The sequence below is a fragment of the Serinus canaria genome, chromosome 8 (genome assembly GCF_022539315.1).
Source record: "Serinus canaria isolate serCan28SL12 chromosome 8, serCan2020, whole genome shotgun sequence".
Lineage (NCBI taxonomy): Eukaryota > Metazoa > Chordata > Aves > Passeriformes > Fringillidae > Serinus > Serinus canaria.
Window position 1 is genome coordinate 2185043 of NC_066322.1, and position 25674 is coordinate 2210716.

Consider the following 25674-nt stretch of genomic DNA (forward strand, 5'->3'; position numbering starts at 1 on the left):
AAAGAAACAAAATTAAATTGTAAGATTCAAAAATAGGGTTTAATTTTCTAACATTAGCTTTTCTTCCAACATGCCTTTTGTGGCATCTCAGTGACACGTGACACAGGGTAGTTGGGATTCTGTTTTTCTCCTTCTGCTACAGTTTGTTGTCATTGCTGGTAAGTCTGAGTTCATTAAACTGTAAAAATGATCCATGAATTGGGGTGGAATATTCCCCTCAAAGATGGATTACAGCTCACACACTGAGGTATGCCTGTTGGAGAAATCAGTGGGGAGGTCCTGTGGCCATTGTTATGCAAGGGGACAGTCCCCTTTGACCCTAAAATATGTGTGTGTCTAGAGATGAGAGGACCCTTACTGTGTCTTACAGAATCTTTGCACCATTCATTAATTTTGGAGACCTTATGTGACAATCAGCTCCCTAGTGCTCCTTTCTGTTTGCTGTGGATGATATTTGTATGATGCTCACTTAAACAAATTAACAATTTAAACTTCTGCTCCCTTGCAGATTATCAACATTTGAGTGTCTTATTGTCTATAACTAGGAGATAAATAGCAATACAGATAATTTAGTAAAGCAGACACCCCATTTCCTTATTGCTGAAATGATTGCAAAGGGATCTCCCCATGCCACACCATCCATGAAGAAATCTGTCCCTTCCATCCTTTAAACTTTTAGGGTCAGAGACTTTTTTATAAAGCATCTGATGGCCTTCTCTTGTATAATCAAAAAAAGTGCTCACAAAGAAGACCTAACTAATAGTGTGGACACGCTGTAGTAAAAATATTTGCTCACTGCCTAAGACTGGTTAAAAAATATCTAGATGGGAATGGAGAATCATCCTCAACATTCTGTCAGTGCTGGGAGTTCTTGTCTTTGACCTTCTGGTCAGTCCTAGTTGCTGTGTTTTGAAAAAGATTCAGCAGAAATATCAGAGCTCCAAAAGAGCAATAAATACTGGTGGAAGCTTGAAAAGCTCATATATTGTAGGAACTAAACTGTGGTTTTTGTGCTCAGTTCACCAAGGAGGTTTGATGTTATTTGTGGTGTCAAATGCAGCACAGCAGGAGAAATGGGTTAACTTCTGTCCCAGTACCCAAACCAGGGAACCACTGCATGGATGTAACATTTTGAAAATATAATAAATAATTATTATGGACTTCCCTGTCACTAGACAGTAAGGCAGAAACAGGACAAAACCAAAAGCTTAGGTCATAGTGTGAAGAAAAGAACATCTGTGGATACATGAGGTAAGGAAGAAATACATAAACCCTCTAAGTTCAGAATAAAATCAGCTGGTATCAGGAACATCCCCAACGGGTGTCTTACTGAATAACTGTCCGTTATAGGGGTTTTATATCTAGCACTAGATGGACCATTGGTCTGATTTAGTATTGAAACTCCTCTCCTTCTTCCATCATTTTCTCCTAGGGATACTTCCCATCAAAGTCTGCAATGTCATTTGAGTTAATTCATTAATTTTCATTGGCTTCTTCCCTGTCTTAAGCTGGGTGCACTGACAAATCAATTATGGTCTCTTCCCACGGCTGAACCTCCTTCTGGATGCCCCGGGAAGGTGTTTGTCACTGATCCACCTCCAGCCTGAGCTCTGGGCTTAGCAGCCAGACTTGTCCATGTGGGACCCTCACTGCTGGTGGCTGCAGCAGCTGGACTCCCTTTCCCACCTGATTCTGTCTGGTTTTAATCAGGTTCTACTTCTGTTTATTTCTCCTGTAGCCTGCAAAGGACTTAGCTCTTCCTTTTCTGTTTATCCTTTAATAAGGTCAATAGGAGAGTTTATGTTATCTTTTTAATTTTCTTACTCTTCCGCTTAATTTCTTTCTTCTAATTTCACCAGCTATATGAAATCCATTTCTCTACTAACTATTTTTAATAGATCACAGAGCGAATATCACAGCATTTTGTCCTGGGAAACCTATTTGTCTCCAATAGGAACTTCCCAAATGACATCAAAATACACAACTATGTCCTTATGTATTTTGTTGTATTTAATTTTTGAATGCACCTGACTTACTGCCAGTGTGGGACAATAAGCAATGCAGAAAAGCTCCAGTGAAGATAAATTGTGGTCTAGTGACAAAATTCCTGACACATTTTTTCTTAAGTTTGCCAAGATCATTTTTATAATTTCACATTGACAAAATCATGGGGAGAGAAAGTAAAAGTAGAAAGTGAGGGAAAAGGACCTGGGTATGGAAGAGTAGGGCTTGATATGGCCAAAAGGGAATGTGAGAACATCATCACCTAAACCCTTGTGACCCTATGAATTTTTCCTCCAGCATTTTTCAAAGCCTGGGTCCTACCCTGCAGAGTGATCCTGTGCAAGCAATGACAGGTCTCTGCTCTAATACATCTTTAATCATCAGGGTTTGCTTTCCCTCTCCTTAGGCAGCCAGGCTCTCTCACTGCCAGTTTCTTACCATGTTTCTCTTGGATCTCATTGTTTTATGTCTCTGGAATTTTAGGAATGGCAGGAGTGGCCATGGCCACCAGTGCAAGCTTCTGTCATCTCCAGGTCTTCCTTAGCCTCACGAACTTTGCCCAGGTCCTTGAGTGTCCTGTGATGCAGACAGATTCAAGGTTTTGTGGTAATGGAAAGTGTCTTCTGAAACTGCTCAGAACACAGTAAGGGACTGAGTTTTTTAAATGTCTTCAATCCATTCTCTCCAGCTGTGGGTGGTGACCAGCCCTCTGCCTCCTTTCATCAGCCAGCCTGATGTGACATCATGAGAACATGCTGACTTCAAGTGTTGACCCCCAGAGCATAAATCTCATGGGTGTCACAGTAGAGCCAGGAGTGAGGAGCTGGAGGACACGGCCCAGGTCATGTGGCCAGGTCACATTGCCTGGGGCTACAGGAAAGGTCTGAGCCCTCTGTGATTTGCTTACCCAGCTACAGTGGGGCCATAGAAAACACAGGTGCAGGCACTGGGCTGCTGAGGCAAAGCTCCCATGTGGGAGTGTGGAAATTGTGCCTTCAGAGGTTTTCCCTGACTGACTGCCAAAGAGACAGGGTACCAAAAAATGCCATCAGAGGGTAATTTGGGGAAGCCAATCTCCCCAACTTGCTCAGGAGCACAAATCCTGCCTTGGGTCGAGTTGTTCTGTGTGTTGGGAAACACCAGGACCAGGTCAGCCCCCATACCACACCCTGATGGAACAGTGCAGGGAAAACAAGGCTCTAGCTTTTCTCACACTGCTTTCAAGCAATAAAGGAATCTCAAACACTGTGAGGAGCCCAGAATATTCAGGTTTCCATGTCAGATCTACAGGCAGCTTGAGACCTACTAATAATCCTGGATGTTAAGATGGCAATATATATGGTATTACCTGCTGCACAGTACATCTTCTCTTTCTTTTCCTGTTCTTGGATCTCTAACTCGAACAAACTCAGTCCCTCAGCCCTAACCCAGCCTTCAGAATCTTGAGTTCCCAGAGAACCTGGCTGCATATTTCCAATGCAATTTTATCACCTTTTTATTAGCCAGTATTTGAGAAGTAAGAGAAAAAAACTCCAAAGCAATAGGCAAAGAATTACTTTGAGCTATTTTTAATCTATTTGAATGTTTTAGGCTTTCTTCCCATTGCTTTTGCTTAATTGCTGCCACCAGCTGTATTTGGAGCCTACAAGATGATGGCTAGATCCAATTTAACACCTCTGGCAGACTCCTTGCTTTGTGCAGTGATGCTGGGAGTCCTCCTTACTGTCACACAGCCAGTTAGAGCCTTTCTTTAGCAAGCTTTGTATGGTTTTTGTGCCATGAAATGTGTGATTCACAGAGGGGCAGAGCTGTGGCTGCCCAGGTGCTGCAGGCTCCATCACCCCGTACTGCGATTAATAGTTTGCTGCTCTTCCAGCAAAATTGTGGCTCTGGGCTTTGTTCTATTTTTGTGCTCATCCTATATGCATCTGTTCTCACTTTATTCTACATCCTGTTGCCATCCTCCTGCTCATCTGTCTCTGCCATCTTTAGACATCTTCCACTATCAGGTTGACACCACTGTAAATTCAGTGCCATCAAAGGAATTACTTCTGAGTTATGTCAGTGAGTAAAGACTTCGGGCCTTTGTTTTTCTCTCACACCCACCTTTCTTTTCTTGCCATGTGCAATTGGACCTCCTCTCAAGTGTGGATGTGCACTGGTCATCAAAATTCTTTGCCATCAAATGCCACTGTCAAGCCATTAATGGCCTTATCACTCTCTGTCTGGGCATTCTTTTCCCGAGGGCCAGGGCAGTACAGGATGGAGAGGATGATCTGAGGAGGGGCATGTCTGAGAGAAAGTGTTGCTTGGTCCCAACCTGGCCCTCAGATGGCTCAGGAAAATGGTATTCCATGGAATTCAGTGGGGCAGGGTCAGCCCTCACTCCTTTCAGTCATTTTTGCTCTAGCATGTATTGGCCTTGTGTAAAATTTGGTAAAATAATAAAAATGTTCCACTTAGATAAATGCTTGATAAATCAGCGGCTCTTAAGGCGGTATTTCCTTGTGCCTGCTACTAGTTTATGATGTAGTCACATGAAAAAAAAGAAACAGAATATAAAATGTGAAAACTCTGTCTGAAGAAGGTCCAATCTGTCATCACGGGATACGCTAAAATTTCCTTAACTCTTGCCACGATCACAAAATCCCCTCTCTAAAATCCTGACATTTTCTCTCCGACAGCAAACAAAGGAGAGCAATATGCACGAGAAGGCAGTAGGAAGCCTGAAGCTATTAGCATGTCATTGTCAAAGGCAGAAATAAAAAACACAAAAGTTAAAGGATTCTGGAATATAGCAGAAATCTCCAGACATGAGTCAGACACTAAAAATGCCCATACTCATTTAAAAAGCTCTTTGTCACAGTCCAAAAAAACAACATTTTCAGTGTTTTTCCTTTTGCTTTCCATCCCGCTATTGCAAGTACATGGCTAATTATGATCTGAATGATATCTATTATTCCTGTGTCCTTCTAGATCGAGCCGGATGTGTTCCAAATATGGCCACAAACATATTCCAGTGTCCAGTAAAATCAAAAGAATAAGATAATTCTGTTTTAAGAGTTAATGGTATTCACTCCCACTCAGTTTGACTCACTGGACAAAAGCTCCAGTGTGCCTATTCTAGGCAGCTGTGCTGAACAGTAAAGATTTGGAGTCCTTTGTAGGCTGGAGAAAAAGAAAGCCTTTGTAAACTTTTTATTTAGTATATTCTACCAAACACCCATGTGTAACAGTTAAAACATTTGGAGTTGCAACAGGCTAAGGAAAGTTTGCGCAGATAAACAGAGTTATTCTAAATTTTGTGCCTACTAAGGTCTGAATCACAAAGTCTCATTGCATTTCATTTAAAGTGTATGTGCAAGGAATCCGTTTTCTTAGCAGGGCCATTGTGCCCTTTGGGCTTTGTTTAATCATGTTAAAATGTTCTACAAAATTGAAAATCATGTACTGTTTGAATCACGATGTTTGCAGCAGTCTGGGAGTGCTCACGCTGCAGAGCAGCATGGTTTTTATGCTGGTATAATTCTCTTTCCTTCAGTGCTGTTGTTCTTGGGTTGTACTGGTGAAGAGTCAGGCCCACAGGCACTAAAAAGCAAACACATCCAGGCATATTCTTCCATCATCTGGATATATCCCTCTGAAACAAAATTAGCTTTACAGTACTCTCTGAGCCTTTGCGTGCCTCAGCACTTCCCCAAATCCTGGCTAGGAAGGCACTGAGGTACTTAAAACCAGAGACAGCACAGCAGATCTACAGGAACCCAGCTCAGGGAGATTATGAACCCCCATGGACTGATCCAGCTTTGCTCCCTCCACCACAACCTAAAGAATCTACAGCCAGGATGGAGGACAAGTTTTAAGGGAAAAAAAAAAAAAAGAAAAATAATATAGTCATTTTCATCACTCAGTCATAAAAGAACTAGGGACACAAAGGGTTGGGAGGCTGGAAAAGGTCTTTTCAGCCCACCACAACCTCCACCTCCTTCAGGAGGTCTCTGCTCCCAGCAGGAGCATTCAGGGCTGCCTGGGCTGGGTCAGGTGTGAGGTCAGTCCCTTCACTTCACTCTCCAGACACTCACTATGTCACAGCCCATTTTACCTGCTCAACTATTATTTCTATTGCAAAATGTTTCCCTTCCAGGAGCTGCACTGGGAACTGGATGGTGGCTTTTCCTGTCCCAAGGAAGGCTGTGTTCCACTGGGATCCAAGGGTCATTTCCCAGTCTTTAAAGTGTCTTGAGGAATAAATGTGTCCCAGAAGCAGTTTCCCCAGGAATGAAGAGCAGTGAGAAATTTGCCTGTGTTTTGGGGTGATGATCAAATCCCAAAATTCTTACTCTATTTTCTGTCAGTAAAATTCCTGTTAACTGGGACAGGAGTTTATTTCATCAGGAATGTCAACATTTTGTTCAGAATTCATGATTCAGGCCATAATTGAAATAGGTGCTTAAGCACATCCCATGTGAATGGGAGTCATGGAGCTCTCTTGCTTTAACTCAAATGTGTGTTTAATATAAAATACATCCCTGAATTTGGATGCACTTCTCAAGTTCATCAGATTGATACAACACTTAGACCAGAGCTTTTGAAGTAAAGCTGCATTTTTAACAAGCTGCCAAAATATTTGCTAATTTTTGAAGGAAAATCCCTCCTATTTTCTCCAGATATTGAATAATCTCAGTCTTAATAAAGATTTTCCTACTTTCACAGCTATAAATCTTGCCTCTTCCAGGTATTTCAGTCCATATATAATGTCCTTCTTCAGTGTGTTTATTAAAAGCACAGAGGCTGAAGGCACTTACTTAAAAACCATGTTAAAAGCATATGTGGTGTTATTCTAGCTGCAATTATCTGAGGAAGAGTTGTGCTTCCTTTTCAAACTGATCTTGATGTACACATTTGCCAAACTCTTTGAAAGCTGCAGACACTTTTGCATTCATGGCACTATTATTCACTGCCATAAATCTAGATCAGATATGTGCTGTCTGAATTGATAGTGGGTATTCTGCCTGAGAAAAATGTGTTCCCCTTTAACTTTTAGCAGTGACATTGCTTATGTTACATCACTTTTCATGTTACTATGCATCACACTGGTCAAAGATGTCATTATTTATAGTGCAGAGATGGTGTCACTGTAATTAAGGTTGTGTTGGAGTTTATATTACCTTATAAAAGCTCTGTTTTCAGGAGCTTCCAACTCCATAAGAAAATCCATTTTGGATGTGAAGCTTTCAGTTGGGGAGTGGAAGAAAAAAAAACCATTTGTGGTTTCAGTGATGGCCTCTTGTCTTCCACTTTGGTCCCTGCTTGTGTGACTTGGAGTCACTGCACATTCTGGGTGGTTTTACTTTCATCTGGCATCCATTAACAGATTCTTGCTTCTTTACATTTTCAAACTAACAGACAACAGGGACAGTGTGGGTACACTTTGTGAATCTGGCAAATCCCTGTTCCTGTCTCTTTTCCCTGTCCCCAGCAGGCTCAGGAGCTGATCAAAATCAGGTCCTCTGGGTGCTGCCACTGTGCAAATAAAAATATGTGGTGAAAGAGAGGTTTTCTTAGTAAAGATATAGCTACAGCTTACTTAAGACAACTCTCAGCTTGGAGTGGTTCATCTCAAACCAGCTTAAAGTCATAAATATGTTGACTAAAAAGCTCAGATATTTTCTTTATAGACTAAGTGCAGAGCCAATGTTTGAGTAATCCCTTTTATTGGACTAACTGCACACTATTGACAAAGCACCTTCCTGGGTATAGGAATCCATTCTTGGAGTCAACCCCTTGCTGACCTGCAAGGGAGTTTTGTGTATCCCTAACACCAGACTGTCAATATTGCTGCATTAGTCCAATAAAGGGGATTACTTGGAACTTGACTCTAAATTTTGTCTCACTAGTAAAGGCAAGTAATTAAAAATATTGAGTTGTGTAAGAAGACACACTGTGTACTGTGATGTGCTAATAACCAACTCCTTCCACAATGATTTGCTGTATTGGTTCCAGTGTACACAGTGGATAAAAACAAGCAGGAAATTTCCAAAAAACCCATCAAACCACAGCCCATTTCTGATTTCCATGTGATTAACCGAGATAAATATGCAAATAGGCAAAAAGAACAAAGAGTCAAACATGTTTTCTCCTTCCAGGAATGGACAGATCAGATGACATTTCCAACAAGGCTTTCAAGCAAAATTCTTACTCATTTACTCGTGCCATGTAGTGGGCTGCTCCCTGACCATTCCCTTTGGAAACCTCAGAACTGCTCCCACAGGAGGAGGCTCCTCAGCAGAAATAAAGGGATCAGAGCACACGGCCCCTAAACGTTATGGGTTTGGTTAGCACTGTGTTGTAAACAAGACAAAGTTAGTACAGAAATTACTCTTGTGTTTTGAGCCCTGCAGCACTGAGCCTGTCCTTTTGTTCTTGTGACTGTAATATCCCAGACCTCTGTATCAGGAGCTGAAAGACCTTTACAGAACCCTTGTTTCCTAAGGACACTTGTAAAACTGGGAAAAAACTGCTCCTCTGCTCAGCAGAGAATTTTCAGCATGAACCTTTTACTTTATAGCACATTACAGCGCCCTGGCAGATTGGGTCACACGCTCAGTGTTCCACCCAAGGGCCAAGCCTGGATTTTCCAAGACAGATGAGTTTGGGCTTCCCAGATCCCTCCCCAGTTCTGTCAGCCAGTGTCCTGGGGGGCACTGGGGTGGCATTTCCAGAGTTCCTCTGGAAAGATGCCGAGACAATGCCTGGGATTTGTGCCAACCCACCCCGGTGTCCCTCCTTATGCTCTCACAGAGGGCTGCTGCCATCACAAGATCCCCAGTTTGGCCTGGGAAAAGGCTGGGAGGTCTCAGCCACCCAGTTCATCCAGGGGACACACCCCAAGGGTCTGGTGGCCACTGCCTGGGCATTGCCAATAGCCCAATCCCACCTGAGGGTGGGAGGAGGGTGCCAAGTTCCTGCTGAGGGTGCCAAGTTCCCGCTGTGCAGGAAGCCCATCCTGGATGTGTGTTGAAAATCACAGGTTGGAACTCCCTGAAAGCAGAACCAGAAACTAAAAGCTGTCAAACCAAGGGAGAGCTGGATTTGATTAGAGCTTCGCTGCTCAGGCCATTTTCTTCCAAAGTCCCAAAGAAAAGCCAGCCTTGTTTCTGCCACTCTCGCTCACTGTGCAGCAGAAAATGCTCTTTCAGATGGAATCCCCGACTGACAATTTTTGGCACCCAGTTCATTCCTGTTGGCAGTGGTGCAGGACTGGGAGAGCATCAGAGTAAGGGCTGCACTGCAGTGGGCTATGATTAAAGGAGGACAAAATATTTAGATTCACCCTTTTGTTTTATTACGTATGACTTAATCTGTGTTGTTCCCCCCTTCCCCATTGCTCCTGGAAGGTGAGGAAAGTGCACATATTTTTTTTTTACTGGCTTTATTTACTTGGATGCTTCAGGATACTAAGTTATGACAAATTCTTCTCCACAGTAGCTTTTGGCTTCCTTTTTCTTGGAGCTCTTTAGACCTTTGAACTGCTGCCATTACAGCTGCCTCCGAGCCTGTCATGTGGCTGTTGAATTGAGCTTTTGAGTGTGCCTCTGCACTGCCCTCATTCCTGCCTGGTGTACTTCGAACAGGATCATTGTTTTGAATGAAATAGCACTTCTGTGCCAAAAATGGAGGTTATTTCTCCACAGCACATTCTGGGCAGGCAGGCATTCAGTCTGCCTGCTCTCCAAGCCAGCTGAGAGCTCTGCAACCACATGAACACAGTATTGAGCCTGACTAAATAAACTGGATTTGTGTTTGGGCAAAAGTTGTCTTGAAGCACTTGGCTGATTCATGGCACAGTCAGAAGCAGCTGGTCTCTTCTGAAAATGTGCAGGATGGGTAGATTTTAACCAGTGGACTATATTATTATTATTATTATTATTAATTCATCATCATCATCGCTGTCACCATGAAATACTTTGATGCCATTAACAACTCTGATGGAATAAGCATTTCACTGTGCATCCTCATTGATTGGGAGCCCAAATGCTAACACACCTTAATCCTGCAGGTGTTTAATCACATTTTTAACTTTTTGCAAAAAGCAATTGGCTGAATGTGTATTTTATACAGGTGTGTGACAGTTTTGTAGATGAGGACATGCAGAGCTCACTGAGATTGGGCTTTGTTTCCAGCACACACATATATAAAGGCAGTAAGTAGAGCCTGAATTAATGCAATAGCAGCATTGTCTACAGCCAAAAAACACTCATAAAAGATCATTTGGTTGCAAAAGCCTATTAACAAAATTTTTTATTGTTTAGGTAGGGCCTCTCATCAGTATAACTCGAGCAAATATCCTTGGGGAAAAGCTGCAAAAATGTGTCTTGAGTGCAGTGAGTTAAACACACAGAGCTGCAGCAGCTCTCGGTAGGACAAATTTCAGAGACAGAGCTGGGGGAAACAATTACTACCTGATGTTTTCTACAAATGCCACTTCAGAGATGAATCCAATGGCCTACGAGACTGTGCTTTTTTGTTCTCTTTGAAGTGGGAGCATTAAATTAAAACTGAAGCAACAGAACACTTAGCACTCAAGCTGGAGAACACATGATGAGCTTAAAAATAATGTTGAGGGAAAGACAACAGAGAATAGAAGAGGCTTTGTATCGTGTTTGACTTTGTTTTCAAGCAAAACTAAACATCAAAATATTAGAACACAAGCACAAAACCTCATTGTCAGTAAAACTAATTAGTGTTCTGCTGCTTAATGCAAAAGCCTACATGATGTCTTGACCTTTTTTACACATTGTGTCTGAGGGTGTGCTATAAAACAGAGGGAAGCACAGAGTGCCTCCAGCCAGCCCCAGAGGTTTTCTTCCTCACGGAGTTCAAGGGATCCCAACAATACAGGCTGTGTACGAGCCCCTTTTTAAAGCCTGGTGATTTCTTAGAGCTCGAGCCGGTGAATTAGCGCTGCCCCGCTGGCAAGGGCTGTTCCCCAGGCTGATTGCCATTCCACAGCCCTGGGCTTTAACAGCACACTTGGAACAAAGATTCAAACAGCTCGGAGAGGTAACTGCCTATGGGGCATTGCCACAAACTCCTCACTCCTTGAGTTTGTGTCCAGCCCCTCTTGGAATCTGATAGCCAAATCTGTTTTATCGTGACCAGATCTCGCAGAAATGCTGACCTCAGCAGTACTTTGCTACAGGCTCATACAGCATCTTCCCTGACAGCAAAGGGAGACAAAAAACCTGTCAGAATGCGGGAAACACGGTGTGCTGCTCTCTTCTCTGTAAAACGGAAGTTTAAGTCAGTCGAAAGTCACTCTTAAAGCAGAACAAAGACCACAAGCCTCTTGCTGGCAGCACAAAATCCTTAACTTCAGTCAAAGTCACTCCTGGATATGCAGGTCCCTGAACTCTGGATATTTCCATTAAAAGCACTTAGGCAGATTGAAACAAGCTTAGGGTAAAATTTCTATTAATATTTGGTGTTGACCCAAATGGGCTTCTGTTGAAATAATTAAAATTCCCAACCGAGCACAAAACTCCCATTACTCCACTGCCATTCACAAGAATTATGACTTCAAGTTTATAAAACACAAAGCAAGTAAATGTGGAACAAGTAACAGTGATTTTGAAAGAAAGGAAAGAAAGAAGGTGAAGATGAGATGAAAATAATTTATTTTTTCTCATCAGATTGAAGAGAGACTGGAACCCTTTTCCAGAGCTGAGAATGTGTTTCTTGTACTAATACAAAATTTGTTCCAAGGTTTTTCCTGGTACAAGAAATCAGAAATGTCCTACAGAGACCAACTTTTCAAACTGGAGTGAGAAAATTGACCATTTATTTGAGTGAAACACCCTAGAAAAACTGTCAGAATGCCTGTAGGTCAGGCTGGGAAAGGCACAGGGATTTTCCCTGCTTGGGCTACTGAAATATTCCACTGGAGTGGATGGCTCTGTGTCTGGGACAAAGGGAAGGCGGGATGGACACTCATCCCATAGAGCCAGAAAAGGTTAAAATTCAGGGGCTGCCATGTGAGTTACAACACACACAGAGCCCCTTCCCAAATTCCCAAATTCTCTGTACCATATTCCAGAGCACAGATTGTGGTTGAATGAAGATAAAGCAGGGCAGGAGGACGAGGGGGGAAAGGAGAGGCTGATACAGGCAGAACACAGAGTGGGAGATGCTTTGGTGTGACCGACCACCTACAAAAAATACAAGCATCCAACCACCAGGGTTACACTGACAAATTCTAGCCTGAGTCAAATATTCATTCTCACCCATGTGCTCTTGCTGTCACTAAATCCTTCCTTGTAGCTTTTCCTTGCCTGGCAGGATCTGATGGTTCAAAGGGGGGATTCAGGTGTCAGCTGAAGCATCCAGATTTGAGAAGGGAGCTGGAGCTGTTGTGTTGAGTGACAAACACAACCTCAGGCTTCTCCTTTCTCAAAATTAACACCCCGGGTCACAGAGTCTGAAACTGACCTCCACAGAAGATAATATTTTAAATTTTATGATCTGGTGGGTTGAAATTAAACATTTGCTAATTACAAAGGTACTGCGAGTCATGCCAAAACCTCTTTTTGTTGTCTGGAGAGTTATAACAATCCTTTTCTGGCAGTTAGTTTTAAGATCATTAAATGATCCTCATTTGCAATATATTTGCAGAAGATTACAGCCCATCTAAATTGACCCTGAAGGAAGACTTATTTCATTAATGGGCTGTCCTGTGCTAATGCATAAAGCTAGAAAAATATATCTATTAAATTCTTAATGTGTAAATGATGTTTCTGGCTTTCTTCTTAATTACAAAGCAAAATGAGCCTGAAGTGCACTCCGTCTAGGAAAAAATGATCAATTTAATCCATCTTCCAAGAGAAAACTTTTTCAGCGAGTTCCAAAATCCCAGCTATTCTCATCTAAGGCTGGAGCCTTATTGCTCTGTTCAGAAACACAATAAAATGTGCCAACACAATTTATTTTTTCCCTGGATTCCAATGAACGGAGCTTTCTCCCATCAGTTTGGTTTACTTGCTATCTGTTAAGTTTTTGAGGAAAAAGCCAATGCAGAGCCTGGCTGAGCACTGCTTTGGAGATGAGTAATGCCAGGAGATTATGGGCTGGTGGGGTATATGCAGAATATTAATACAGCCCATAGAAGGAGATTTACAGTACAAATGGCTGTGCAATGTACTCTCTGCACAGAACCACCTCGTGTGCTCTGCCTCTCACCACAGCACAACTGCCAGGCAAAAAAACCTTATTAGGGGAAGGAAGGTTGTAAATCCATATCAGTAATTTAGATGGGAAAGGGAGGTAACAGAAGGGTGGGGTTTAAGGGAACATGGGGAGATGGATTTTGAGTCAGTGTTACACTTACACCAAGCAAACAACGGCGAGTGTGGGAATGAGGGACAGCACTCCTGTCACTCTGAGCACCCTGGGGTCTCAGGGACAAGTGTCCTCCTTGCTGGCATGTTTCATCTCAGATACATCTGCTTTGGCCACAGCCCTCAATGGCTCAGCACCTCTTAGATCCAGTGTTATATGTTGGCATTTCACTCTGGACTGGTGACATTTAAATGTCCTGTTTACACTGCAGAGTTGCAATATTCTAATGAGGGGCTTTAAGTCTGCAGAAGCAAATAAACAGCAGGAAAATGTTCCAGTGCATGTCCTGCAAGAAGCTGATTCCACCTTCTTTAGGTTTTTAACATGTTCCTGTAGCTGACCATGAAGGATTAATGACAGATTCTGGGTCAGGGAATATCTGCTGTGTCCATCCCAGTGTGCTCAGGAGCAAGGGAAGAATAAAAAATCTCTTCCTAATGTGTAGGGGCTTCTTGGACAAGGCCCCACTGGTGAGTCCCTCCTGTTTGTGCCCTTCCTTCCTTCCTGTTTCCTTGTTTCCTTCCTTGTTTCCTTTTGTGGGCAATGTCTGGTGCAACTGCATCCATGAGAATATTCAGGATCTACATGTCATAGATCTGCCAGGCTTTAGTTCTTTCCATAAAAGCAGATATTTGAGGAATTTCTTCCTTCACTTGAGTATTTATGTGATATTCAGCACCTTCAATATGTAATTATAAAACAAAACCAAAGTTCTATTATTTCAGAGAGCAAAATCTACTCCTGCTTTGAATTTAGGCCTCCTGAAGTCCCAGTTTTATTTCCAATTTATTCCCACTTACTATTGCTACCATTCCATTTAATGAATTTGATATTTAATACTTTATTCACACATTTTATTTTTGCACCAATTACAGGGAAGACAGATACATTGTTCTTACAGATTTCTACAACCTTCAAGGCATTTTTTTTTCCTCTTGCATTTCTTTATTTCTTAAAAAATAACAATCATCTTGGTATTTATAGAGAAAAGCAGCAGGAGCAACATTCTTTTAATGCTTAGGGTGTATTTAAATGAATATTTTCACTTCTATTTGCTAGAAAAACAAAAAGGGTGAGAGAATATCTCCAGTTTATGTCCTTGATAGGTCAAACAAAGTGTGTGTGAAACTGAAGAAGTCCTGCTATAACCATGCCAGCGGAAATGAAAATTATACCACTCATACTAACAAGTACATTTCCAAAGGGGCTGCAGGCATTAGGAGACTCAGAGATGCCTCTGAACTTAAAATACACTTAATTCCAAAGGCTTGTCTTGTAATTAGCCAGTGCAGAACCTCTGAAGAGAATGCAGGGCATAGCACAGCATTACTCAGCATCCCCAAACTTCAAGGAGCATAAGGACAAATCATTTAATTAAAAACAAACAAACAAAAATTCACACTCATTTTTCATATTCATTTCCATCAGGACCATAGTGGCAAACATCAAGGAAAACATTCTCCAATTTACAGCTTAATCTCCTGCAAGAAAAATATCCATCTGCTATAAAAGGAAAGAGCACACATAAGCCACATCAAAAGGATATCACTCATAGTTTAGTTTCAGTTTTTATTCCCATTAACTGGGGCTGCTGGTATGTAAGTCTGTAAAGAGCCCATGGAACACGTGGGGCTCACTCTGACTGTTTTAGTAACACCCACTGGAACCACAGCTTTTCCATGCCCGTGTTCCCACAGCTTGGATTTCAGTAGGAACCCCCAAATCTCAGCTGTTCTCTGAGAACTGGCAGCTGTGCTTTCCTGGCAGGGGCTGATGTGGGAGCAGGGACACTCCAGGGGTCTCTGCAGCTCAGGGGAGAAGCATGAACCTCCTTGAGCTTGTGGTGCAGCTTGGGCTGGAGCTGTGTTGCTCTGAGAAAGTGATTGCTGCTGTTAATGGACCCTTTAGCCTCCCCACATCTTCATCACTCTTCCTTTTTTCCAGGGAAAATGCAGCTTTTACAATTAAAACATTTATTTATTTACTTACTTATTTGAATAAATATAGAATAATTTCTTTATAATATTTCTTTATTTAAAATTATAATTTAATTTTTTTAAATGTAGATTTTAAACACATTTTTGTTCAGCAAAACAGAGCAGCAGATAATTCCAGGAGGCTTTGAGGTGTCGTTACCATCCCAGAATATTTATTATTTAGTGTTTAGGGTTAATTGTCTGCCACAATTTGAGTCTGACCTGTACAAGTGACACCAAGAGAAAACTCCCTGGCCTTCTCTTTGCTTATATTGTAACATCAGGAGAGCCATCAATGCAAAGCTGCACTGAAAGACTGGTCTGCAGTGAAGACATAACTTTAGACAGCCATGTAATTTCCTTTTCATGTTGGTCCCTGACAAGAGACAATATGTTATAGTTCCAGGAATGGATAACAGGGGAAAGAGGGGAGAGTACAATAGCTTTATTTAAAAGTCTGTACAATCCTGCTTCACTTTCCAAATAGCTTTTTGGACTCAGCTTGGTCCTGTGCTCAATAAATTATCTGATTTTTCCAGGTTTGCTATCAGTTAAGTGACTGGTCCAGGGTGTTTTGAGACATCTGGTCTGGTTTCCTGGAGGATTATGATTAATAAATGCTGGCATACAAAAGCAGTTAAACACTTGTGCTCTGCCTTCCTTATAATCTCATATTTAAGATCCATTATGCCAAATCCTCCAGTGCTTATGGACCCTGTGGAGCTGCAGTGACGAGTTACCCATTGCTGCTGGTGAAAAATGGATCTATCTGTTACAATCAGTTGTATTCAGATCAATAACAGAGCACCATGCACTTCATTCAGCCTTCTTAAATTAATAATTTCCAGATTGCCTTTTGAAATTGGTTCTTGCATTGGTTTAGGGAAATTCTGAGTTATGCATGTGTTAGCTCAGGGTTGAAGTGTGCAATTGGTTTTCAGCAAGTGGTGAGAGACAATGTATATCCAATTCTGAGCATCGGTTGGAAAACTCATCTTGGGGATTTGATGAGGAATTTTACCCCATTTGTATTGTACCACCTGTTAAATTTCTCACTAGGCTCTATTTCCATCTGATTTCTTACCTTTTTTTTTTTTTTTTAATAAAAAACTTAAATTTAAATTCAGAATTTTGAGTGATTTAGATTGGCCAAATATTGCTCATATATATATAGGAATATTACCTTGTATTTTAACTACTTCTGTGTTCACTTTCCCTTCTAAAATACATAATTTACTTCAGTTTTGCTGCTTCTCCTGAAAACCTCTGTGTTTGTTCTGAAGGACAAATATTTTGAGGAAGTCTTAGAAATTCTGTACAGATGGTGGTGTTTGGATACCACAGTGATTGAGAAGTGATAACAGAAAAATTCCCTTGTAGGGACCTCGTGTGAGAATTATTCCCTTCCCTCCTTCCCAGGTGGGATTGTTCCCTGTGATGTCAGACATTTCTGAAGTTCATTAGGTAACCCAGCATCCCATCTTCTCTCCAGATTAAGACTTAATTCCGTTCAGATGTTTAGGATGACACAATTCCTTGCCATCCTTGGGGGTGTTCAAGCACAAAATCCAGCCTCAATGTGATCCCTGAGCCAGCACTGCCCCCCATCCTTCAGCCTGCACCTCCCTGCAGCCAGGAGCAGGAAATGAAATCCCAACCTGACTGTTTGCACTGGGTTAGCCCAACAGAACTGGGGAATATGGAAGTGTTGCATGCCTTCAGTGATGTTAGGAGGAGTATTGGCACTCTCTGGGTGCCCAGGAAACCCTGCAGAGCTCCAAAGCACTGCCTGCTAGAGGAATCTCCCATAGCTACCTCAACATCCAGGGAAAGGTTTGGGAAGTCACACTGGTGTGGGTGCATGGCTCTGTGTGTGTGCACCTCTGATATTCTGCCCTTAATACACAGAGAGCAGTGGAGAGCAGGGAATGTTCTCAGTTCCGAGATGGGAAGAGGATTTTTACTGGATTGGTGTTCATGTGATAAATCTCCTTCTATTGCTGCACTCCTGAAATTAGCAGATGAAATGGCATTCCACACTGAGAGGCACAATATTGGGAAATTAAATTTATTGATAAACATAGCCTTGTTTATTATTTTATTTTTCCTAAGCAGATCTTTTGCAGGAAAATATACATCTTGTGTTTACTTCTGTTTGTTAATGCTTTGATAAATCAGACATTTTTAGTATTCTATCAATGGCAAAAGTCTAATTGCCTTATTGTATTCTGATTTATTTCTTTCCTTACTTTCTTTGCATCTGCAGCCCAACAAATGAGTCTCCAAAGAGATATATGTTATGATACAGTGTCAGTGAAATTAATCCTGATCAATTTTAAAGTTCACATTTTTATTTGATGACTTTCCTGGGAATCCCTGAAAGCGAGATTGACTCGGCCTCTTTTTGTTGGTTAAATATTGTTGTTTGAGAGCACTGGATACAGCAGCAGAAATCTCATTATGATTTACCAGTTCTATGGGAGGGAAAAGCCATATAAGCAATGATTTTTGCTAATTAATAGCCACCAAAGCCTGCTCTTTGCTGACACCAGTGAAGGGCCCCCAGTAAGGGTCTAATGGTGAAAAGTGTTCCTTGCCTGGGAGCACCTTTACCTGGGAGAGGTCCCTGGATGCAGAAAATGGAGCAAGATGATTTCTTATGGCTTTCTAAAAACCAGGCTCTGTTTTCACCAGAATTTCAGTCCTGCAGGTCTTATGAGCACACACGATGTCTAGAAGAAATTGAAATTTTAGGTTATTGTGGGAAAACAGAGGTGGGTTTATTCCCATTTTTCCATTTTCTGGTAGAGAATAGTTTTTTTCTCAGTTTGTAAATGCTTCCATATTCAAACACATAATCCAGCCTATGCATATAGGTAATTTTTGAGGGGGTTTTTCTTATTTCTGTGTTTGATTTGTCAACAGAGCTCAGGTTTTTTTCAGGACTTCGTGGTAGGCAATGTTTTTGACCCAAAGGAAACAAAAGACTTTTTGTTTTGCTTCTGTGATTCCTGCCTTCTCTGAATCAAAGGAGATGGGGACATTCAAGAGTTATTGCTATCAAAAGGAAATAATTATAACATCCACAGGGCCCAACAAATCAGATCTTAAACATTCTCCCCACTCTACCCCTACCTTGGAGAAGTTTAAACTACATAACCAGCTTCTGTTAGGATCCCAGATTTTTATTTTTTTTTATCGTTAATGTCAAACAAACATTTATTTCAGGTGCAAAGCCTCGGGATATGTTAGTGGAAACAGTGGCACTGCTGTTCTATTGCTTACTGCCCACTAAGTGGGTGGGAAAAGGGTACCGTGACCCTTTTACCCTTCCCACCAGTCTCCCTAACAGCTTTGGCCTTCGGGTCAGCTCAATTTCCCCTCCACTGAGTGGCCATTACCGAGCGAGGATGTGATAAATGCTTTTTGGAGGGGCCGGCAGCGAGCGCTGGGAAGGAGGGAGCGGGTCCAGCGCAGGAGCCCAGGCACAGCCCGGCTGCCGAGCTCCCGCCTGTTCCCTAGCAACACGGCCGACATCGCCAAAAAATGAATAGACCCACAAACAAAAATGAAAAGGAGATAAAAAAGAGTAAAAGTCTATGGGGCTCAAAGGTTAATATTCCTCTATCTAATAACTTAGTTTCAGAAAATTGCATTTTAACCTTTTCCGAGCATCCGGGAGAGAGATTTCTTTGAAATTAAATTAGATCACATTTGTATGAAATGGGGGGCGAGAAATTAAATGCAGAATTTATTATTTTTTCTATCTTCCTACCCGGTATTTCTGCAATTCCTTGTATTTTCTGTTGACTTCCCCAGCTGTGTGTAGCCTGCAGCCTGCTGGGGAGATGCTGATGGCTCCACAGTGAAGAGTGCTCTGGTCTCATTTTGTGTTTGGTGGAATTTTCTCTTGGAGAAACACAAAACCTTGCCCAGCATGGCATAACCAGACCTTGTATCCCCTCTGTGTTCTCATTCATCTGGCACCTCTCAGAGAGAAGGAACAGTGGGTGACACCCTGGGAGTCCCAGAGCAAAGGCCTGGCAGGAGTAGGAATGAGCCCTGGGACCGGTGGTTTGTGCCTTGGCATCCTCAGGGCTCTTGTTGCCTTTTCATCAACCTAGAGATGAAACTTGAGGTCATTTTAGTAAGGAAATAATATGAGAGTGGGTCTTCATTTGAAGGCTTTCAGAGGCAGTTATGGAAAGATGCCCACAAAAGCCCACTCCCACAAGGGTGAGTACATTTTTATAGGTTTTAGGAAATGAGCAGAATTGATAAAAAGCACCAATTAGGAGGGCAAGTGGTGATGCAATTCCCCCCCAGGTCAAGCCCCGTTTTTGGGGACTCCCCTCAGCACTGGCTGTACTTTGTCCATCAAATGTACCTCAAAGAGTTGGTCTCAACCTTGGTACCCAGGAAATACCAGTAGAGCAGGTGGGCCCTGCACCTCTCAGGCCTTGAAGCTCTGGAATTTGTTTTGTCTTTTTGCTCAGGGAAAGGCCATGGAAAATTACTGGGAAAACTCTCCACTAATACAATAGGCTACAGAGCTACAAATGGATGTGTGAAAAATACAGAGAAATATAAAAGAAAAAAGGCAAAATTTAAAATGGCATAGTTTCCTGTGCCATGCCCCTTCTTGCCATACATCCACATCCACCAGACCTGGAGCTGGTGGTCCAGCCCTCCTCCTGAACAGCCAGCCCCACCCCAGGCACCAGTGGTCTAAAAGCTGGAATGCAACAGGAACTGACTGGAAATGGAGAAGCCCATGGTAGGGTTGGCTTGTACTCCCAGGGGTGCCTCCTTTAGTAAATAGTTTTGCTTGCTCTGATCTGTTTTCATTTAAACAAACAAAACTCTTTCAGATCAAATAACTTGTGAGGAGCTGAAGTCCATTTCTGTTAACTCCCTCTCTAAGCAGATGCAGCTTTTACCTTGCCTTCCTTCCCACAGGGAACCATTAGAAATTCCCTTTTTATTACATAAGCCTTATTTAAACCTCTGGATCCAAATTCCTGCTCCAGCTACCGTGGTGTAAATCTGGAGTAACTGTGTGTTTCTCTGGGGTTATTTTGAGGCTGCAGCAGTGCTGCTGGGGCAGGATCCAGCCCCTGAATTCCTTGGCTGCCAGGGAAATCCGGGGAAAGCGATTGTTCTATTTGTGTCATGGCTGTTATATTTAACTTCACAACAGAATGCCTTTAAACTTTACTGCCATCTTTAAACCAATGAGCTGTATGGTTAACTAATTTTCCTGTGCACTGTATAATACAGGATCGATAATGCTGTTTCCTCACATAATATATTTGCTCTCTTCCACTCACTCTCTTCATATATATCGTATAATTACAAATACTGAAATTTATGGGGCATGTAAACCCGTGTTTTAAATACAGGAGATCACTGCAGTTGGGATGGTTGCTGTTACTTAGCATATTCCAATCAACTGCTCCCACTGGAGCCAGGGAATCTGTGGGTGCACAGCAGGTGAAATGGTCCCACGCTGGGTGTTCTGCTGGCTGTCTCCCACCAGCCCCTCAGCCAAGCAGCACAGCAACTTCTGAGAGGCTGAGAGATGGGAGGAACCATTGGAGGCTTTCCTGGTGGCAGGGGAATGATGCTACAGAATCCCAGAATGGTTTGAGTCAGAAGAATCTTTAAGATCATCCCGTTCCACCCCCTGCCATTGCAGGGACACTGTCCACTGTCCACCACCTCCAAACCCCATCCAACCCGGCCTTGGACACTTCCAGGGATGAGGCAGTCACAGCTTCTCCTCTACAGGATCCTTATACCCCTGGAAGAGGAACCAGGACACGTATCCAGGTTCTCCTTTGTTAAGGAAAAAAATGAGTTTGCTATATCACAGAGGCCATAATTTTATATGACCCTGTTCTAATCCCTTATTACTGGCTGCAGAAGGGGCAATCAGATACTTGGTTGGAGCTGTTTCCCTATTTCTTTCTCTGCAATGATACAGACAGTAATGAAAGGGCTAGAGCTAATTAAAAGACAATAATTTCATGAAGGGGTGGTGATGGTGATGAGGCAATAAACTGTGAGAACAAAGCTTGAGGGGTTTTAATGACTCATCAACCCCTTGATGGGAATTTAGCCTTACAATCACTATCCATTTATAATGATCAGTGATATACCTTCCTTAAGAGCAGGAAAAACACTCTGCTGGTGGTGCCTGTCCCTGGTCCCAACACCTGGTGCTCACAGTGTCCCCAGCACTGCCATGGTGCCATGTCAGAGTGCTCCAGGTATCCTGGAGGAATTTCTGACACTTTGCACTCTCGCTGTGTCACAGCCCTGAGCCGTTCAGGTGACAATGTCAAATTCGTTGTGTCTGGATGGATACGAGGAGGAGGAGGAGGAGCCAGAGCAGTGCCCAGGATGTGATGATGGATGCAGAGGGGGTTGTGCTACACACAACCAGATTTCCAGGATAGTCTGGGGGCTCCTCTCTGAGCCCAACTGCAGGACGTGGTTACAGAGCCAGGAGGATTTTAATTGGATTAAATTCATCCATGAGAAAAACCTCCAGTCTTCCTTTCTGGTGTGGGATTGCACCCACCTGGGGCTCTGGGCAGTGGGACTCGGGGTTCCCAACGTGCTGCAGCTTCAGGTTTGCAGGAACAAGAGGGGGGGACCTGCTCAGGTGGGAGCAGCGAGGAAGAAGCCGAGAAAATTCCAGATGAAATGAAAGCAGCAGGGAGAGGATGGAAAAAAGGCCACGGGCAGAGGTTTTAGTCTTACTTTTCTTCAGTGAGATGATCCCAAAAGCCTGGACAAAAAACACACAATGAGTTGGTGAAGGAAAACCCCACATTTTATGATCCCTTTCCTTTTGCAAGCTCTGTTTGGTTCTCTCCCTCCTGAATTCCCTGATGCCTCTAAGACACATTTGTGCAAGGGAAGGAGTATTTCTTTGACCTTGCCATCTCGAAACTGAAAACACAACAACATGTATATTAAGAAAGAAGAAAAGGAATCTCTCCATACCCCCTGAACACACATCTTTCCCTGGAGAAATGACCAGGGGACAGATAACACATACTTCATGTGCCATTGGAGGCCCCTGGATCCTAATGATTAATAGAACAGAATAGGTTACGTTACTGTCCCCAGCAAATCCACCTAGGTGTAATTAACAACTGCTCCTCCTGGCATCAGGCTGCTTCCATCTCTCTTTCCTCTGTCATTCTTCCCTGTTGTTTATGCCTTTCTCTTATTCTTTTTCTTCCCATTCTCTCTTTGTTACCCAGGTGCCAACCCCTAATGACCAAGTATTTCACATTTACAAACCCTGCCGACCTTTTTTTTCCACTGTTTTTTCCCTTAACAGCTGCCTGTCTCCTATCTCTTCTCCTTTTCCCACCATTTCATCACTTTCCTCCTTTCCTTTATTATTTTACCTCGAATGACAAGTATATTTCTCTGTAATTTTTATAGGCATGAGACAGATCTATATTGTGGATTTTGATAGGGAGTAAGAGACTTGTGTCTTGCTGGAATTGTGTTGTAGCTTGTGCTTTGTATTATGGCTCTTTAATGCCTCAGAGCCCTCTGATATTGCCCCAGGCTCTGTCAGCCTCTTGGGCCAATTTTATTTACCATTCTGTCCAGTGGCTTTTTAAATCAGCACTGAGGGCAGCCTGAAACTCTCTGCTCGGATTTCTTGGCCCCAGTGAGGTGGTGAGGTCTGGAGGAGCCAAAATCTGGGGCAGAGTAATAAAACCTTTCCTGAATATTGAAAAAGATATGTCCTAGTGGTAATTTAGGGAGATTTTGGATGGCTGCCTTCCCAAAAGTTTTCTAAAAGGATCCTTCCATATCCATCATGTCAGATACATGGAGAAAAAGGCAGGACCATTCTGGAAAGTCATAATGGAGTTATTTGTATTCTGTTCTGAAAGTGAGAGTCCAAGATATAAAGCACATTTCTCTATGTGAGACGTACAGAAATGCTTCCAGTCCTAATGTTTGCATCAAAGTGAGATCATTATGTTCACTCCTACTTTCTAATACTAATTAAGAGAAAGGATCCAAACTGCCCAGAGGTTCAGGTGGTTGTGAAACTCAGCTCTGTGTCTCTATCCACCCAGTGCAGCAGCTTGAACGAGCAATTATTGCAAATGGCAAACAAATTTACTCCACGTGTCTGCATTTGGAAGGCAGGCTTGTTTAAACTCTGGGTAAGAACTCCACTTTCCTTGATGCATCTTAAGGTTTTTACTCACAGTCAAGCTCTAAGTGGTTGTGCTTATTAAATTGGTGCAGTCCTCATGCAAATGAAACTGTACCTGCCTTGCCTGCACAGACAAAGAGGCCATGAGAGGAAATTAGTGCTCATCTTTGATCATTTTATTAAAGCACATTCTCCTATGTTACAAGGGGAAAAAAAACACACCAAAAAAAAGCTTCCAAGTGTGTTATTTTGCCTTCATTATCATTCATAATTTGCCTTTGCTATAATTCACATCCCTTCACAAAATAGCACCATATTAGTTGGAGTTTTTAATTAAACCCCCAACACCTGCAGGTGAGAAAACACAGATGGATTCGCTCCTCCATGGAAACAAAGTTCCATGTGAACTGGCCACAGAGCCAGAGAGAGAATAGGTGTTAAAATAACACTCAGCTGCTCACAGTGACTCCATTCATTCCTGCAGAAACAAACATACCTGGAGTGAGGCCACAGCTTAACCCTTTGCTCTCCCTGTGCCAGCTGCATCTGCTGCCCCCACCAGAGCCAGCTTTGGGGCTCAAAATGGCATCCAGAAGCATCCAGAAGCTCCCTAGATGGGAGCTTTGGGTTCCTCACCGTGCCAAAAAAGGAGATTTTATGGTTCCTAAATGGATCTCTCTGTGCTGGATCTCTGACTGGCTTTTCCTTTTGTCCCCCTGCTCTTCCAGAACCATGAGGCAAACTCAGATTGAGAATTTGCTAATCCCATTCTGAACTCTGCAACACGATAGAGTGCAGGATGCAGTAAAGGTGCTCACTGCTGTGTGCACAGATCCTGGACCTGCATAAACCCATCTATATTTGTGTTCCTATATGCTATAGATTTATTCATCAATTCTATATGGAGAAATATAGAAATATAGATTTCTCTACAGGAGAAATCCTGCTCACCAGCGTCCCTGCTGGACAGACTCTCTTGCACACTGGCTCCTATTCCCAGGGGCCTCTCGGCTCTGAGTACTGGGCTGACACGGTGCTATCCCATAATATCAACTTTTCCCCATGACTATTATCAGTTGCAATTAAGAACTACAAATCATGTCTGTATTACTGAGGAGTTTGGGGGAGCAGAGGAAAACAAAGTTTTATTTTAGGGAAGAGAAGCTGGTAAAATGTTAATTGTCCATATTGGACACCATAACATTCTGCCTTGTTAAAACTGACTTAATTCATTTTTCTGTTTAAACTATTTTAATGATTGTGGCAAATGATGATGAATGTAAGGAAAAGTGCATTTTTATGCGCTCCATAAGGATACAGTGTGAACTGAGCTGTGTTTGAGTTGCAAAATCAAGCACTGGAAGAATAACTAGTAGCAGGAATTCCCTGGAAGTTTTTCCATTGAGTCAAACAGGATTTAGGTCAAGACCAGTATTTCACATGTTATAGGTGAACTTTAAACCTGCTTTATAACCAAATGCCAATTAAAAGTAGATTTGCAGTACACTGAGAAAACAACTTCCTCTCTATACTCTTTTAAGTTATATTTGAATTAGGACTGACAGTTTATGGTAATATTTATTGTAAAAATGATGAAAATGTTCTGGCATTACCTTTCCTGCATATTGCAAAAGAGAAGCTCAGGGCATGATTCCCACTCTAAGGATTAGGAGGAAGAGGAGATGGGGAGGAAGGAGCCTGGGCCTGGTGGATCAAAGGGCTGGAGGAGACCCCAAGTAAGGCACAGAACCAGTTGAGTTTCACGTGCCTGGGCAAAGGGACAGGGCCAGATAGGGTTTAAAAGCTGAGCTGTGTGTTTTAGTGTGAAAGGTGCTCACCAGTGAGGAACCTGGAGAACTGAGGCACAGTACCTGCCAGAGTCCAGGCTTAAAGAAAGAGTTTCTTTCCATCTGAGCTTCTGAGCCCCAGCTGATCCCCCTGTGGCAGAAGCCTACAAGGCTTCTTTGAAAGAAGAGGAATTTCATTCCTTAAAAGTTGAACATTTTGTGACAACTGAGTGATCAGAGCTCTTTGCTCAAAGAGCTGAACTCAATCCCTCTCCAAACTCTGGGATTCTGTCTGAACACCTGCCTGCACAGC